Genomic DNA, 16682 nt, shown 5'->3' with positions numbered 1-16682 from the left:
GAATGAAACTAGACCATTCTCTTACACCAGACACAAAGATAAGCTCAAAATGGATGAAAGATCTAAATGTGAGGCAAGAATCCATCAAAATCCTAGATGAGAACACAGGCAATACCCTTTTTGAACTTGGCCACAGCAACGTCTTGCAAGATACATCCATGAAGGCAAGGGAAACAAAAGCAAAAATGAACTATTGGGACTTCATCAAGATAAGAAACTTCCATACAGCAAAAGAAACAGTCAACAAAACTAAAAGACAACTGACAGAATGGAAGAAGATATTTGCAAATGACTTATCAGATAAAGGGCTAGCATCCAAGATGTATAAAGAACTTATGAAATTCAACAGCAAAGAAACAAAAAATCAAATCATGAAATGGGCAAAAGACATGAACAGAAATCTCACAGAGGAAGACACAGACATGGCCAACATGCACATGAGAAAATGCTCTGCATCACTTGCCATCAGGGAAATACAAATCAAAGCCACAATGAGATACCACCTCACACCAGTGAGAATGGGGAAAATTAACAAGGCAGGAAACCACAAATGTTGGAGAGGATGTGGAGAAAGGGGAACCCTCTTGCACTGTTGGTGGGAATGTGAACTGGTGCAGCCACTCTGGAAAACTGTGTGGAGGTTCCTCAAAGAGTTAAAAATAGACCTGACCTACGACCCAGCAATTGCACTGCTGGGATTTACCCCAAAGATACAGATGCAGTGAAACGCCGGGACACCTGCACCCCGATGTTTATAGCAGCAATGTCCACAATAGCCAAACTGTGGAAGGAGCCTCGGTGTCCATTGAAAGATGATAGATAGTGAAGATGTGGTTTATGTATACAATGGAATATTACTCAGCCATTAGAAACGACAAATACCCACCATTTGCTTTGACGTGGATGGAACTGGAGGGTATGATGCTGAGTGAAGTAAGTCAATCGGAGAAGGACAAACATTATATGGTTTCATTCATTTGAGGAATATAAAAAATAGTGAAAGGGATTATAGGGGAAAGGAGAGAAAATGAATTTGAAATATCAGTGAGGGAGACAGAACATGAGACTCCTAACTCTGGGAAACAAACAAGGGGTAGTAGAAGGGGAGGCGGGTGGGGGGTTGGGGTGACCTGGTGATAGGCCAGACTGAGGGGAGCACTTGATGAGATGAGCACTGGGTATTATGCTATATGTTGGCAAATTGAACTCCAATAAAAAATATACAAAAATATCAGTAACTTTTATCATGATTCATATAACATGGGTTTTTCTAAATATAAACTATTTATTTAATATTCTGAATGTCTATGTAGCTCATTTTGTGATTTCATACAAGTTATCTGTTTTGCAGAAAATAAGTTATCTTAGTTATGTTACTTTGAATAAAAAATCAATTTATTTCTAAGTGATAAAATTTGAATATGATTAAGAGCATTTAAAGACCCTTGATGCTTATCATAAACTATTATAATTCACTACATTAAAACAGCTTTAGAACAGCATCTGTGATTAATCTAGAAAAATGTGTAGATTACTTACATTATCAAAATGATTACATCCATCATAGTAAAATAACTTAATGGGATTCCATTTTAGGAATGCATAATAATTAATTATCTGGGTTATTAGAGCAATTAGCATAGGCTTGAATCTGCACTATTATAAATAATTTCAATTTTATAAATGGTATTTTCTTGAGATCTATGAGAAGTGAAAAAGTTAAAAAGTACAAATAACATATTGGCATTATGCTAAATTTCAACAGAACTGACTTTTTAATGAAGTAAACTATAATTATCATAATATTTTTATATTATCTTTACAGTTCAGTGTTCATTGTATTTAGTTCAAATTTTCATTGAGAATGAAATATTCATTTAGGAAAGAAAGTCAACTACATGGAGGGCAGCGTAATGAATGAATATGATGGACCCATTTCCTTAGCAACTATACACTCCTCAATAAACCACAATATGAAAAATAATCTTATTATTTCTTTAGACTACTAATACTGAATTTACTAAGGACTTACTTCCAAGGTCAGCCTCTTTAAAACCCTCGTCTTATTGAACACTTTGTAAAAGATTAGCCACACTATCTTTTCAAATATCTCTTTTCTTTTGGGTTTTGAGATGCCATTCTACTCTGGCTCTCTATCATACTCATAGTTGACCTGTCTGGTATCTACCTATTCACTGCTTCTTCCTTCCTATATAGAATTCTTATTTTGTCAGGTATCCAACTTTCTTCCATAAAGTATCTTGCTTTGTGACCAAAGCTTTAAGGGAAGACCTGTCCATGGTTAGAAGAGAGTCTTTCTCTTTCCTACTAGATAGACATTTGCTGTTGCAGTCACTCATAAACCTGAAGGGAACGAGCCTAAAATAGAAAGATGATATGACAAAGAGTCTGCTAGGTGCCTACTAACCTCAGCACACATTGCCCAGCCTCCCTGGCAGTCAAAAATCCCATGTGACTAAGTTCTGGTGGTGTGTGATACTCCCAGGGCTGGCCATGAAACCCCTAGAGGAATATTTCACTACTTTTTCACCTGTCTCAGAACCTTGAAGGCCATGTGTTAAGGATGTCAGTGTTACAAAAGAATAGAAAAGATTCTAGATCCCTAAGATTCTCTCAGTCATCACTTAGAGATGGTTGGAAAAGCTATCTAAATGGGAAAACTTCCACTGACTAGATTTAGGTGAAAAATAAACTTTTATTGTATAAGTTTCTGAACCTCTGGGAACCTGGGTGGCTTGGTCAGTTTGGCATCTGACTCTTGGTTTTGCCTGGGGCCATGGTCTTGGATTCGTCAAATCAAGCATGTCTGACTTCATGCTCAGTGGGAAGTCAGCTTAGGATTCTCACCCTCTCTGGTTGCCCCTCCCCCTGCTCATGCACTTGTGCACATACATTGTCTCTCTCTCTCTCTCTCTCAAATAAACAATCTTAAAAATATATTTCTTAACCTCAAACTGCCAAGCACATGTATAGGAATGAAATATTAAAGGCAGAGATTTAAAAACAGGCTTCTGGAGACCTTGTAGGTCCATATCCTCAAAGTGGTACATCCCTTGAAAGTTGAGAATGAATCTGCTACAGTGCATGACCCTATTAGCTTTGGAATGAGTCTGTGCATGTATAGAACACAGACAAGCAAAGAAAATGTATATGCTAAGTTCTTTACAAAACAGCAAAGTCAAGGACAAAAGGGCAGGGAATTAGGTAATAAATTTATAAAATATATATAGAAATGATAATGCACACAAAGGTTAAGGAATAAATAGCATTAAACCTCACATAGATTTAAAAACAGTTAGCTGAAGGCATTATAACCAGACTCCATTAACCAACTTCAACAGATTCCAGGAGCACCCTGAGTTCTTTGGAACTACACCTGCTGATATAACTAAAGCAGATGGAGAGGGTAATGCTAAGGATATTGGGAATTACCAGTAGAGTATGGGGCTATTTCAAGACTTGGTGGGCAAAGAAGAGCTAGCCATAAAGAATAGGTATGTGTGTTGATTGTCCCTTAAAGGCAATGGAGGTGGGGGTACCTGGGTGGCTCAGTCATTCGACGTCTGGCTCAGGTCATGATCATGGGGTCCTGGGATCAAGTTCCGCATCAGGCTCCCCATAGGAAACCTGCTTCTCCCTCTGCCTATGTCTCTGCCTCTCTGTCTCTCTGTGTCTCTCATGAATAAATACAATGTTTGTTGTTGTTTTTTTTTTTAATTTAAAAAATAATAAGGGCAATGGAAGTTAAAAACTTCCAGGTCCCATCAAATACAAGGAATCCCTGAAAGAGTGCCCCATATTCTGTTCAGCAGGAGGGAATGATACTTCTGTTTGGAAAATCCTGGTGGTGTTTGGTAAAAAACAAGGGACAATAGGCTGGAGTCAACCTGGCCTGCATTACACTAGACTGTCCCCCTTTGGTTGTCCCCCTTTGGTTTATGCAGCCCAAACCCATCCTTCCTGTACTCACATCCAAGGGCAGCTCTTCCTTCCATCAGAATTGCTAGAACTGTAGATTAAAATGATAATTCTTACAAACAAACTTTATGCCAGGTGATGCTAAACAACAGCTCTCATCCTTGATCCTTTTTTTCAGTAATCACATATGAAGCAGTTCTCTCATATGACCTGATAGGTTTAGGGCTCTGCAGGTTGAGCCCAGAGAACAACCTATTCCTGAAATATAATTTAACAAGTAAAGTTTACTGTAAGTAAAGTCTCTGGCTCTCACTTTTTCCCTCACCCTCTGTTTGATTTCATTTATCATGCTACATATTTGGAGTAGAATCAGTAAATTTATGTGCAACCTTATCCCAAAGTCGTTTGTCATTTAAGTTACCTTCTTTCCCCTTCATATGCATTTCTATATATCATTAACTTTCAGTGCCACTGAAAAATTATTTCATCACTGCAATAACAGACTCTATGTATAACTTTTATACATTAATAGCCAGCTTACCTAATCAAGCTAAAATACAGTCTGCACTTCTGTAAAACAAGAATGTACTATTTCATTTTTCTCCTAAAGGGGAAAAATTACACACCTATAATTACGTTTTGTCGGGCTTCACAAAGAAAACAAAGCTTAGAATCAAAGTATTGTGAGTACAGATATTCTAAAAAAAATAAAATAAAATAAGAGTTTAGGGAAAAAACTATAATTTTATATTTTTATATGTTAGTCTTCTATTTCAAATAACTGTAAACTATTACTTTACATCCATCAAAGATGAGACTAGAATAAATCTGAGACCCTAAAGGAAATATAATACTATACTTTTGAAAGGTAGAAAGTATCACCAGAATCATGTAAGCCTGATAGTAGAAAAATTATAAATTAAAATATAATGTTAGAAAGGTATTATTATATCAAGGATAAGAAATCTCAGAGAAAACCTCATCATAATACAAAGGTCCTTCCTTTCTAAGCTGCATTAATCCTTTCCAACATGCTTCAGGGCTAAAGAAAAATAAAATAATAAAATAAATAATGATGCAAAAGAATCTAACATTTATTTTCTCAAACCATATTTTGTTTTTAGAACCAATTTACTTCAAAACGCTGCTACCAAAAAATGCACAATTATAGTTCAAGAAGACACTAGGTGACTTCTTTATCTATATATATTTTCCAAATCTGTACACAATGGTATTTTCTTTCAAACTGGCTTTCAAATCATGTTAGTGTTTTTGTTGATATTTCAAAAATGGTGGCATTTGAAATTCATTCCTGCTCAAGAAATCCAAACCCCTACCTGAGATGTCTACCTTCATTTAGTTGACATAAAAAGTTAATAATATCATATGAAAATGTTCTCTTCAGTCAGTCTGAATATAAGTTAATGTGTAAACTTCTGAATATCAAGTAGGATACCTTTGTGTGAAGGAGACAAATTATTAAAAATAAGTGGAGGTTTAAAGTTTAAAAGCAAATAATGTGGATTATTCCCTTGTGGATCAGAGAAGCTCTGTCTGAGGTAGTGACACTTAAGATGAACCTCGAGTGATGGGCAAGAATAAGAAAAGAATTAAAATAAGTTTTATTAGTCCTTATACTCACATGTATATGCCCATAATGACATTTATTATTTTTTATGTTTAAATAATTAAAAGCATTTTTTCCAAATGACTTTAAAAATTAAAATTAAAATGCTATTAATTATGACTAAGATATTCTTATAAGTCAAATTTATTTGCATGGCAATTTAAACACCACTAAATAAGAAAGGAAGTATTTTTAAACTTGGTTTCAATAAAATGAACTATGAATGAGCTTCAGGATTAAAAATATATTAATTTATTAGGAATAAAAGCAACATTACATAGCTAGATAGATGCAAGCATATTATTTAATGTGCTTACTATATGACACAATATGACACTTCTCATTAATTCACACATAATTCTATAGACTTGGCTTCATGACCACTTGTTGGGTGAGAAAATCATGCCTGAGTGAAATTCAGCCTTTACCAGAGGCTGTACAATGCTATGGACTGAATGTGAACCTTCAAAATTTATATTGAAGTCTTAACCTCCCATGTAACTATATTTCAAGATAGGGCCTTTATAAAAGTAACTGAAGTTAAATGAGGTCATAAGGGTGGGGCCCTGATCCAATACTATTAGTATCCTTTAAGAAGAGATACCAGAGAACTCTTTTTCTCTCCCTGTGTACATGCACTGAAGAAAGGCCACATGAGGACTTAGCAAGAATGTGGTCATCTGCAAGTCAGGAAGAGAGTCCTACCAGAAACTGAACCCTGCTAGAACCCTAATCTTGGACTTTAAGTCTCTACAACTAAATAAATTTCTGTTGTTTAAGCCCGCTGGCTATAGTATTTTTGTTGTGGCAGCCTGAGCAGCCTAATACATATAAAAAAGCAAGTCCAGGCAGTGTAACAACAGAACTCATAAGGCTAGTCCCTGAGCACCAACAAATAGCCAGGTATAAGTTATTTTCAATTACATTATTACATATAATCCAGAGTCAAATATATTCCATTATTGTATTAAAGTTTAATATCCAATATAATATAAATCTCTTTCAACAACTTTAAAGAATCACAATTCAACCTTGAAGTGCATAGTATGCCTAAGAGGTGACAGTACAATCGAGTAAAATATGTGACCATCATGCCTAAATAAAACAGGATAAAACCAAGACAAACCTATGTTCTTCAGCTATGGCTGAGCATTAAATCACCATTAATTACACTAGAATCTTTTTGCTATTTTAGAGGGACCAGAAATCTCGAAAGAGTTCGATATGCTATGAGAATAATTAGCTTTCACCCTCAGCTTTCAAAAGGGTGATAGGAGGGATGTCCAGATTTTGGGGGGACCAATAAAAATTATTTATCAAATCAGCAAAAATACTGCTTTTTAAAGTCCTTTAAAAAACTGTTCCCGAAATTAAAAGCAACAGATATTTTTGTTTTAATTCATCTTATGGTCATAACATAAAATTAAACAAAAAACAAATTGGCATTTTACTGGTTTCAAATTATAATAAAATTGGCATATCAATGATAAATACTTGCTCTACCATGAAGACAGTCATTATTAATATGCTGGTGTTTATGTTTCTATTGATAGATGGATAGAGAATGGATGGACAGATATATGTATACAAACATATACATATATGTATACACAAAATTTACATTGGCTATTTTTTACAAAATTTTTTTTTTTTACAAAATTGATAACATGATGAATATACTGCTCTTTAAAAAAATATTTTATTTATTTATTCATGAGAGACACAGAGAGGCAGAGACATAGGCAGAGGGAGAAGCAGGCTCCCTGCAGGGAGCCTGATGCAGGACTCGATCCCAGGGCCCCACGATCATGACCTGAGCTGAAGGCAGAACTGAGCCACCCAGGTGCCCCTGAATATACTGGTTATTAATACAATTTTGTCATGTAACAATATAACATAGGTGTTTTTTCACTTCCTTAAAAGTTTCTATACAACATCATTTAACCAATTCACTACTATTGGATATATGAGTTGCTATCTAATATTTTTCTATTAAACATAATATCTTATGATCATTTTTTACCAATATATATATATGTGAATCTCTAGAATAAATTCTTTTTTTAAAAAAGATTTTATTTATTTATTTATTCATGAGAGACACAGAGAGAGAGAGAGGCAGAGACACAGGCAGAGGGAGACCCAGGCTCCATGCAGGGAGCCCCATGTGGGACTCGAACCTGGGACTCCATCCAGGATCAGGCTCTGAGCCGAAGGTGGCGCTAAACCGCTGAGCCACCCAGGTGTCCCTAGAATAAATTCTTATGCATTAAATCGATGAGATAAAATGTAGGGACATTTTTAAGACCTTTAAAATAACTGCTTTTTTTTTTTTTTTTTTTTTTTTTTTAAAGCACAAAATGAGGTCAGGCAGCATGCCTTTGTGTAAAAAGAAAGCTAACCAGCTAGATAGGTGCACAAAGGCTTACCATGTAGGGATGCTCTGACATCATATTCCAGACTTTAAACTCCAGTTTTTCTAGCTTATAAAATCAATGTATCTACATTACCCAGCTCATAAACAGAGTAATATATACATACATATACATACCGAAGACAGAATTTTATAATTTACAGAAACAACAAAGCTTTGAAGCAGAGTGAATACTAGAACTCTGTATTAATTTTCTCCTCACTATCAAATATTTAAATAACATAAAAATAAGATGTTTACTTGTTGAGCACAGATTTAGAATAAGGTTTTTAACTGTATCTTTAATCTTTATAACAACTGTCATAAGATTTATTGATTGATGCATAAATCACTACTACAGCACTACATAAAAACAAATTCTGTGTTTGTGTGCTAAGACACTTCCCTTTCACAATGTTTTAGAGATACTTAGTTCAATTCATTCTTTGGATCAACCCTTCTAAACACGATGCAGATTATCTTTCTTAAAACATATTTACTTCAGAAAGAATACAATAAAATTTCTTAGTTCTTAATTTAAATAAAAAGCAGTCACAATTCTCCAAAAGATTACTGGGAATAAATATTTTTAATTCTTAGATAATACCTCAGGTGATTTCTACAATTATGTAAACTTACTTGTCACATTTTGTTTTACCTAATATCTTCTTCAGAAAATAACTTTATAGATGTCTATACCTATCTGATAGGCCATATATTGCATACATATAAATATAGTCAAGTAGTCCCACCAGAAGAGTTGAACAAATTAAAAAACAAACATGAGACTATTACACCATCAATTATAAAAATAATTTTAGAGTACCCTAATTTGTATTTCTTATATTAAGTACATTTTCATTTGCTAGTTGGCTATTTGCAGTATTTGTCTTACATAAGAGACAGGTAGGTCTTACCTCTTTCTATTCAGATGTTGTCTCTTTATTTGTACAATGTCTTCATATTGTTAGCATCCCTCCACCTATACTTTAAATTCTTTCCACCTTTTTCCTTACATAAACTTTACACTTTGAATATCCCTTTTCTCTCTTGTATATTCACTTCCTTCCATTATAACAGATGCTTCCATTTAGCTTGTACACACATTCAATTTTCGCCTATCAAACAACTAAGAACTTCATCCAATCCCATTCCCCCTCCAACTACTTCACTATCTCCTATTTTTATATCCATGGAAGCAATAATTTAGAGGTAACTGACTGTGCTCATTTTGTCTTTTCATTTCCAATTAACTAATTAACCAAGCCCAAACTCATTTTGCTGGTATCTCCATGAAAATGTGACTTAGTAATATTCAAGTGACTTGTAGTATTATATAGATATTTTTGGACCACATTGACATGGCTTCTCAGTGGCATTCAAGATTGTTAGCCATGTCTTCCAGTTAGTTTCCATACTGTTTTCTGAACACACACCTGTCTGCTTTCTCTTTTAGTTTCTTCTTTCAAACTCATTTGACTATTCTTCAACTCCCGTTTCAAGGTCTTCTGCTCTTTTTACTCTTTCCCTCAAATATTTCCTCCATCCCTATGACTTACTATCACATATATAAAGATGAATCACATTGTTAATTTTCAGCCTAGTCTTACCTATGAACCTCAGATTCATATAGTTAAATATTTCGCAGGCACCTATAACTCATGTGCATCACATTGACCACCTCCACCTAAATTTTGCCCTCTGAGAAATGTACCATACCAACCTATCTTGACATTGTATAGAGGATAATATAACAAAAAGCATGTACCTTTTCTAAGAATAAGAGTATACTTGTATCATCTAAAGTATCTAAAACATGCCTGGTATTCCAAACCACTACACATGCAAATCTATTGAACATTATTTAAGTTATAACCCAATAGAAAACTACAAACCATTAAAGGGAAAATATGTATCATCTCTATCTTTGGTAAAATTATTCATTTCTCTTTTCTCTATTCTTATCTTAATTCTAATTCTAATTTCTAAGTGTACTAAAGATTTCAACAAAGTTTTAATAAGTCATAGTGAATCTGACTTATTTATGAAGCATATTTATGATATGGTAAATTACTTTGGTCTATTCCACTCAGAAATATTTATAGAAAATATCAACATAAGTCAATCAAAGGCTATAAGACTCCTAATTACTTTTACTTATCATTTAAACTAAAAGAGTAAAGTACACATTGTGATGAATACTATTTTCACTTAGTAAGTTTAACATGTAAATAACTTATTGTAGCTGAAGATACTGTTCCAGCCAAATGAGTAATCTACTTCTCTACCTAAAATTGTCATCTCTAACAATGCACTATTGATTCATGGCTATTTACTTAGAGGAAATGAATGAATAGAGAATGATCAGAGCTAAAAAAATAATATTTGCCTTCAGAATCATACAGGTTAGAGCTTAAGCATATTGCAATTGAGATTCAGTTGGGAGAGCAAGTCATACTATCCGCAAATTAACCCAATCTCTAAACAGCACCAGAAATCACAGATGAGTTTTAACAGGTACAGCAATACTCACAGGTCCAAATTAAATAGTTAAGGAACATCTTAAAGATGTATTCATAGGTACTGTCTCAGGTCACTACATTGGTGAGAGGAGGACTAATAAGAGAAGACGACCAGTCAGAGGAAGAGTAGAGAGACTGCAAATGGGCAGAAACAAAAGACCAACATCTACTGAGCACACACCATACTCCAGGAGTCATGTCATGTACTACTATGTAAACCATTTCATTTAACCCTTACCATCTTGCCATCCTGAAAAGTGTTTTCTTTTGCTTGATCTGTCCAAGACATAGCACAAACTCCTGAGCACATAAATGTTGCCAAATAAAGGACTGAATGCCTGATACTCATGTTTTTGTTTGTTACAAATAGTAGAGCAAACATTCAGAGACACCAATTAAAACACATGGGAATATACAACTTGGGGGAAAAGGGACTGGTTAGCATTGCCTGATTATCACGTAAACCTAGCAGAGATAGAAACCTGCCTACTGCAGTGGATACTTGTTTAATATCCATTCCTACTGTCTCTGGTAACAACACCCAGGCTTTTTTTTTTTTTCTTTTTTGGAACTGTCCCCCTTCTATTATTATGCACAAGTCTATGTCTTGTTTTATGTCAAGAGAGTAGTCATTTTCCCTAATCACAGCTTTCAACTCTGGGATGGCACTTAATCTAATCTGTCAATGAAAAACAAGGTGGTTTGTCTAAACTTAAAAGGAAAGAGAATTTTCTCTGAGGGTATGGAAAGAGACACTCTGTATCTCTGGATGGTATTGTGAACAAATATGAAATCTAGAACTGCTTCAGCCATTTTGCTACCATGAAAGATGAGCTTGGAGCCTGAGGGTAATGCTGATATAAAAGACAGAATAGGGCAGCCCCCGGTGGCTCAGTGGTTTAGCACCGCCTTCTGCCCAGGGTGTGATCCTGGAGACCCAGGATCGAGTTCCATGTCGGGCTCCCTGCAGAGAGCCTGCCTCTCCCTCTGCCTGTGTCACTGCTTCTCTCTCTCTCTCTCTTTCTCTCTCTCTCTCTTTCTCATGAATAAATAAATAAAATCTTAAAAAAATAAAAGAATAGAAAAACAGTGAAATCAAGCACGCAGTGATATTTTTAAAACAGTGAATCAAGCTTAATCTGAAGCTACACCTACTTCTGACCTTTTCACAGTTAACTGATCCAATATTTCCTTTCATCTTTAAACCAGTTTATTTTCAGTTACTCTCAACATAAAGTGTCCCAGCTGACACTGGTAGCAGATGGTATAACAGCACAGCTCAGGTGATAAACAGTCTCCAAAATGGCCATCAGGAAAGATATTTAATAAGCCCCAGTGCAGGAAGAGCTGAGATGAGGGCAGGAGTTATGGGGGAGGGTTTCTAATTATCATGAGTTTGAGTGAGCTTGCAGGAAGCAAGATCAATCAGTTCATGAGTGAAAAAGGCATAGAAGAAAACGAGGGAAAAAGAAATGTATTTTTACTTTAAGATCAAGAAACTTAATTTTCATACATTTGAGATAAAAATATTTATTATTACATCCATAAACAACTAGTTTCTTGTCTAGTATCCTTAGTTCTTTTTTTAAAGATTTTATTTATTTATTTATTCATTTATCTATCTATCTATCTATCTATCTATCTATCTATCTATCTATCTATGTATTTGAGAGAGACAGAATACACAAGCAGTGGGGAGGGGCAGAAGGAGAGGGAGAAGCAGATTCCTCACTGAGTGGGGAGCTTGATCTGGGGCTTGATCCCAGAACCCCAAGATTAGGAGCTGAGTAGGCACTTGGGCGGCTGAGCCACCCAGGTTCCCCTAGTATCCTTAGTTCTTGAGTAGTAAAGAAAAAAAAGTAAAACATGAGTAGTAAAGAAGAATTCATAAAATAGGTTGTAGTTTAATTCTATAACATAATTTAACCCCAGAAATACACTGCATTCATAAATAACTAATATAGATAGAAATAATACAAAATACCAATAATAAAATATTGTAGTTAAATAAGTATATAAAGATCTTTGTAGAACATAATCATAGCTGTGCTATTTTATAAGATTAAAAAATGATTAAATAATTGTTAATTATTATATATTGAGGTATCAATACTAACTGGAAATATAAACAAGGATAGAATAGTTAATAAGGATATCCACACTGTCTTTAACGCATAAGGTAAATTCTAGGATAGTTTTTATAATATGATTCTAAATGGGGCTGGGGGATGAGAGGAAGGGGATAGGGCTTTCAAAGATTCCGGAAAGAATTACCTAATACCTAAAGTGTTAGTAGCACTTACCTGTTTTGATATTTGAGGGGTAGTTCAAGGAAGAACATGTATTATTCTTGGAATAAGAAAACAAAAGAATAAAGCTATATCTATTAAAAAATAATATACCTAAGTAAACATCCCATCTAAACTACAAAGTCGCCAAAAGCCATATGTAATTATGTAATAAATACTTAGTGATTTCTCCTGCAATTAGAAACTGTCATTATTGGAGATCCCTGGATGGCTCAGCGGTTTAGTGCCTGCTTTCAGCCCAGGGCATGGTCCTGGAGTATCGGGATCGAGTCCCTTATCAGGTTCCCTGCATGTAGCCTGCTTCTCCCTCTGCTACATCTCTGCCAATCTCTCTCTCTTTCTCTCTGTGTGTCTCTCATGAATAAATAAATAAAATCTTTAAAAAAAAAAAAGAAAAGAAACTGTCATTATTATCATTAATTCTTTCACTCTAACTAAATAAGCACTACTTTATGTTTTACAAAACACACTATTGATGACAGATCCACATTGTCAATACCAATATTCTAACTACACAACCTTTCAAAATACAAGAAAGACCAATAAAATACATTTATGTGGTCAAGAAAGTCATGTAGAATGATATGATCAAGACATAGCATAGCAGAATTCTACTCAACTCTCCAAATAACTTAAAAGGAGAAAAAAGAAAATTATATCTGCATGTATAACTGTATAAGAAAATATGATGTGCACACATAAACCTAATTTCAATTGCAGCTAGTAGTTTTGACACTGTACATGTGAAATGGACACCTCCTTTCCATCTGTATAACACTCTTTAATCTAAATCTCTAATATATAGAATCTATATTGTCTGGTGACATGAAAGGTCATAGTTGTCAAGCAGAAAGATATGTTTATACAAAACACATGCCGCTATACATAGTAAGGAATTCTGAAATGTTTATGGTACAAATGATATCTTACTTTTAAATGCACACCAGTGCTTAAATGCTCTTCTTTGAATGGAAATAAGTATTTATCTAGGCAGTAGAGCAATTCTGAGGGCGAAAGACCGCAGAACAGTGAGCACACTGCTGTGGATATGTCCAAAGGGTCTGAATTTTTTGCCAACAAGGGCAAGTCTGTGTCTCACTGATAGATGGTCAGGGTGAAGTAAAGGGTGGTTCGTGCCTGGGCTCTCATAGAGATGTGCATCTTGAACATCTTCATAGGGACATTTAGCTATGATTCAGCCTTACTGGTCTCTATCTTGGAAATTTTACACATTCTCCAATTCCCCCAATTTTTCAAACTTATTTTCTGACATCTTTATAGAACGTACAATTTTATCACGAAGCAGCAGCTTGCTTTTTTTTTCTTTTCCTTTTTTTTTTTTTTTTTTTGGATTTCCAATTGCCTTGATTTTCACTGGTTGTTTTAAATTACTCCTTTCCTCAACTTCAATTGGCTCACTGTATCTTTTATCCTTAGTCTCCCTATTTCCAGCTGATTTTCCTTATCTTTACTCGACATATATTACTGTTTATAAGGCATAAAGAAAAATCCATAAAGAAAAAACATAAAGGAAACACCTCTAATTGTCTTCATTTTTACACTGAAAACCATTTTTATTTTTAACCTTCTAGTTTAACTTTTCTACTTTATGGCTCCTTCTTTAGGTTTTTAATTTAATATCTCTCCATCTTTATTTCTTAAAATTTTTCCTTGATTGAAATTTAAACATGTTTTTTGTTTCTATCTATCACATTTTATTTTTAAACTTGTAAACCTCTAAGTTTTACTATTTCACTTTCATTTTAAAAATTTCCTTTATTTCTTATCACAAAATTGTTATTTTAGGATTTATTTTTAAAAGTAGCACTAAACTATGGGAAAATTTCCTCTAAACAAGGGAAGTTTGTCCCCTAGCTTTCTCTGCAACATTCATATGGCACCCATAAATGGGTCCTCAGACTTTTCACAAACCCTCCCCCAAAATGAAAATGCCAATTTCACATTAGAATATTTAGTTGACATTATGGCCTTAACTTGACCTGTGGAGAACAATTATGAGGACCAATGGGAATGGTGGTTTCACCATCAAACATTCTTCCAAAGTGGTTTCTTTGAAATGTACTTTAATATGTCAACATGACATTTCTTATGTATTCAATGAAGAGACCTAAAAGGAACCATTGTGAAAGTAATATGGTGATATGCATAGAGAAGGCAATCAAAGAGCAAAACCCCAACCATCTTCTTTTTTGGAAAGAATCAACACTGACATAACTTCACCCATTGCCTAATTTGCATTCTCAACAGGGCAACATATATAGTGTGTCTGTATCATTAAAATTTCACAAGGCACAGGATGCAATTACAGAAAAAATATCTAATGATGAGAAACTGGCTAACTCATATCTCTATCGGAAGAGTCCTTAAAAATCCTCCATATCTAGTGCATGTGACTTGGCCAGTAAACCTGCAAACTCTCCTTTTTTCTAAATATCCATTCATTTGTTCATTCATTCCTCCAACAACTAGGTTTTATTTTTTTTTTAATTTATTTATGATAGTCACAGAGAGAGAGAGAGGCAGAGACATAGGCAGAGGGAGAAGCAGGCTCCATGCACCGGGAGCCCGACGTGGGATTCGATCCCGGGTCTCCAGAATTGCGCCCTGGGCCAAAGGCAGGCGCCAAACCGCTGTGCCACCCAGGGATCCCCAACAACTAGGTTTTAAATGACATCTATATGTCACAAACTGTACATGCATTAGGATTTTATGGTAAAGAAGGCCTGGATCTTTTCCCATGAAGCTGATAAGCAGCAGGAGATTCAAATACTCAGACATTAAGCACGTAACTGTGATATATGCTTTGATTTAAAAAATCACTACCACTTACAGGATTCCACGGGGAGGGGAAGGTAGTCTAAATATGTTAGGTCAAGTAAGGCTTCTTTAAAGGACATGGTAACTATGAATATAATAAATGCTTTAGACAGTTGAAGCAGATTATGTAACACATGAAATCAAGACAAAGGATGCTTCAGGAAATAAATGTAATTAATTAAAATCAGTATGGTTAGTAGGGTAGATAACATTCAAAAATGGTCTAAAAAGTCCATCTCGCAGTGTGTGCACATGCCACTCCATCCATCAAAGGGTATCTATTTCCTGCCCCTGGAATCTTGGCTACCTGTGATTCTCCAATAGAATTTAACAAAAATAACTCTGGGACTTACAGGCCCAGGGCTCAGATACTAAGAGGAGCACTAAATTCTTTCTGTTCCTAACCTTTAGAAGCCAGCTACCATATTGTAAGACAATCCAGGAAATCATGTTGAGGAATGGGAGTCACACAAAGAAATCCAATAAAATGAAATAGGAGAAGACAGGAAGGGGCAGGGGAGAAAAGGAGACCGAAACATCAAACATGTCAGCTGGAACTTTACATCCACCAGCTGAATACAGCTGAGTGAGTGACCTCAGCCAAACCACTGAAAACAAACAAAACCAGATAGCTCAGCCCAATCAACACACAGAACCTAATGTTTTTGGTTTCAGCCTCTGAGAAGTGAAAAGGTCCAGCTACTGAAACATCTAGAGTATAAGTAGGTAGAGACAAAGAGTTGAAGGGGTAAGCAAGAACTAGATAAGTAAAGGTCTGAGGAGTGTCATGGAAGAGTTTAAACTTTTTTTCCTGTGGACAATGGGTACTCTTTGAAAGTTCTTTAGAATGGAGTGATGCAATCAGAATCAAATTAGACAGGATAGGTAGGATCTTCCCCAGACTGGAGGAACCAGGTTCGTCAACTCTAGGGCAGGTGGCTCCTAATGGGAACTGATTCTTTAACAAGAGCTAACCTACAATTTAAAGACAAAGGCTGAATATCCCACTCAATGTCTTCTTTTTCTTAGATTCT

At 35.1% G+C, this 16682-nt stretch overlaps 1 protein-coding gene and 1 long non-coding RNA gene across 11 annotated transcripts in view; both read right to left on the bottom strand.

Moving 5' to 3' along the window:
* Positions 1-2562, bottom strand: part of LOC125754521 (uncharacterized) — an 80046-nt gene extending 77484 nt beyond the window's left edge. The window contains exon 1 of the long non-coding RNA XR_007409014.1: positions 2429-2562. This is a non-coding gene — a long non-coding RNA (uncharacterized LOC125754521). The remainder of the gene's footprint in view (positions 1-2428) is intronic.
* Positions 1-16682, bottom strand: part of SPAG16 (sperm associated antigen 16) — a 916366-nt gene that overhangs the window by 746892 nt on the left and 152792 nt on the right. The gene's annotated exons all lie outside the window — the stretch shown is intronic.

Source organism: Canis lupus, chromosome 37 (genome assembly GCF_003254725.2).
Source record: "Canis lupus dingo isolate Sandy chromosome 37, ASM325472v2, whole genome shotgun sequence".
In the NCBI taxonomy this organism is placed as follows: Eukaryota; Metazoa; Chordata; class Mammalia; order Carnivora; family Canidae; genus Canis; species Canis lupus.
Note: the sequence above shows the minus strand (reverse complement) of the source record. Positions and strands in the feature narration are given on the sequence as shown.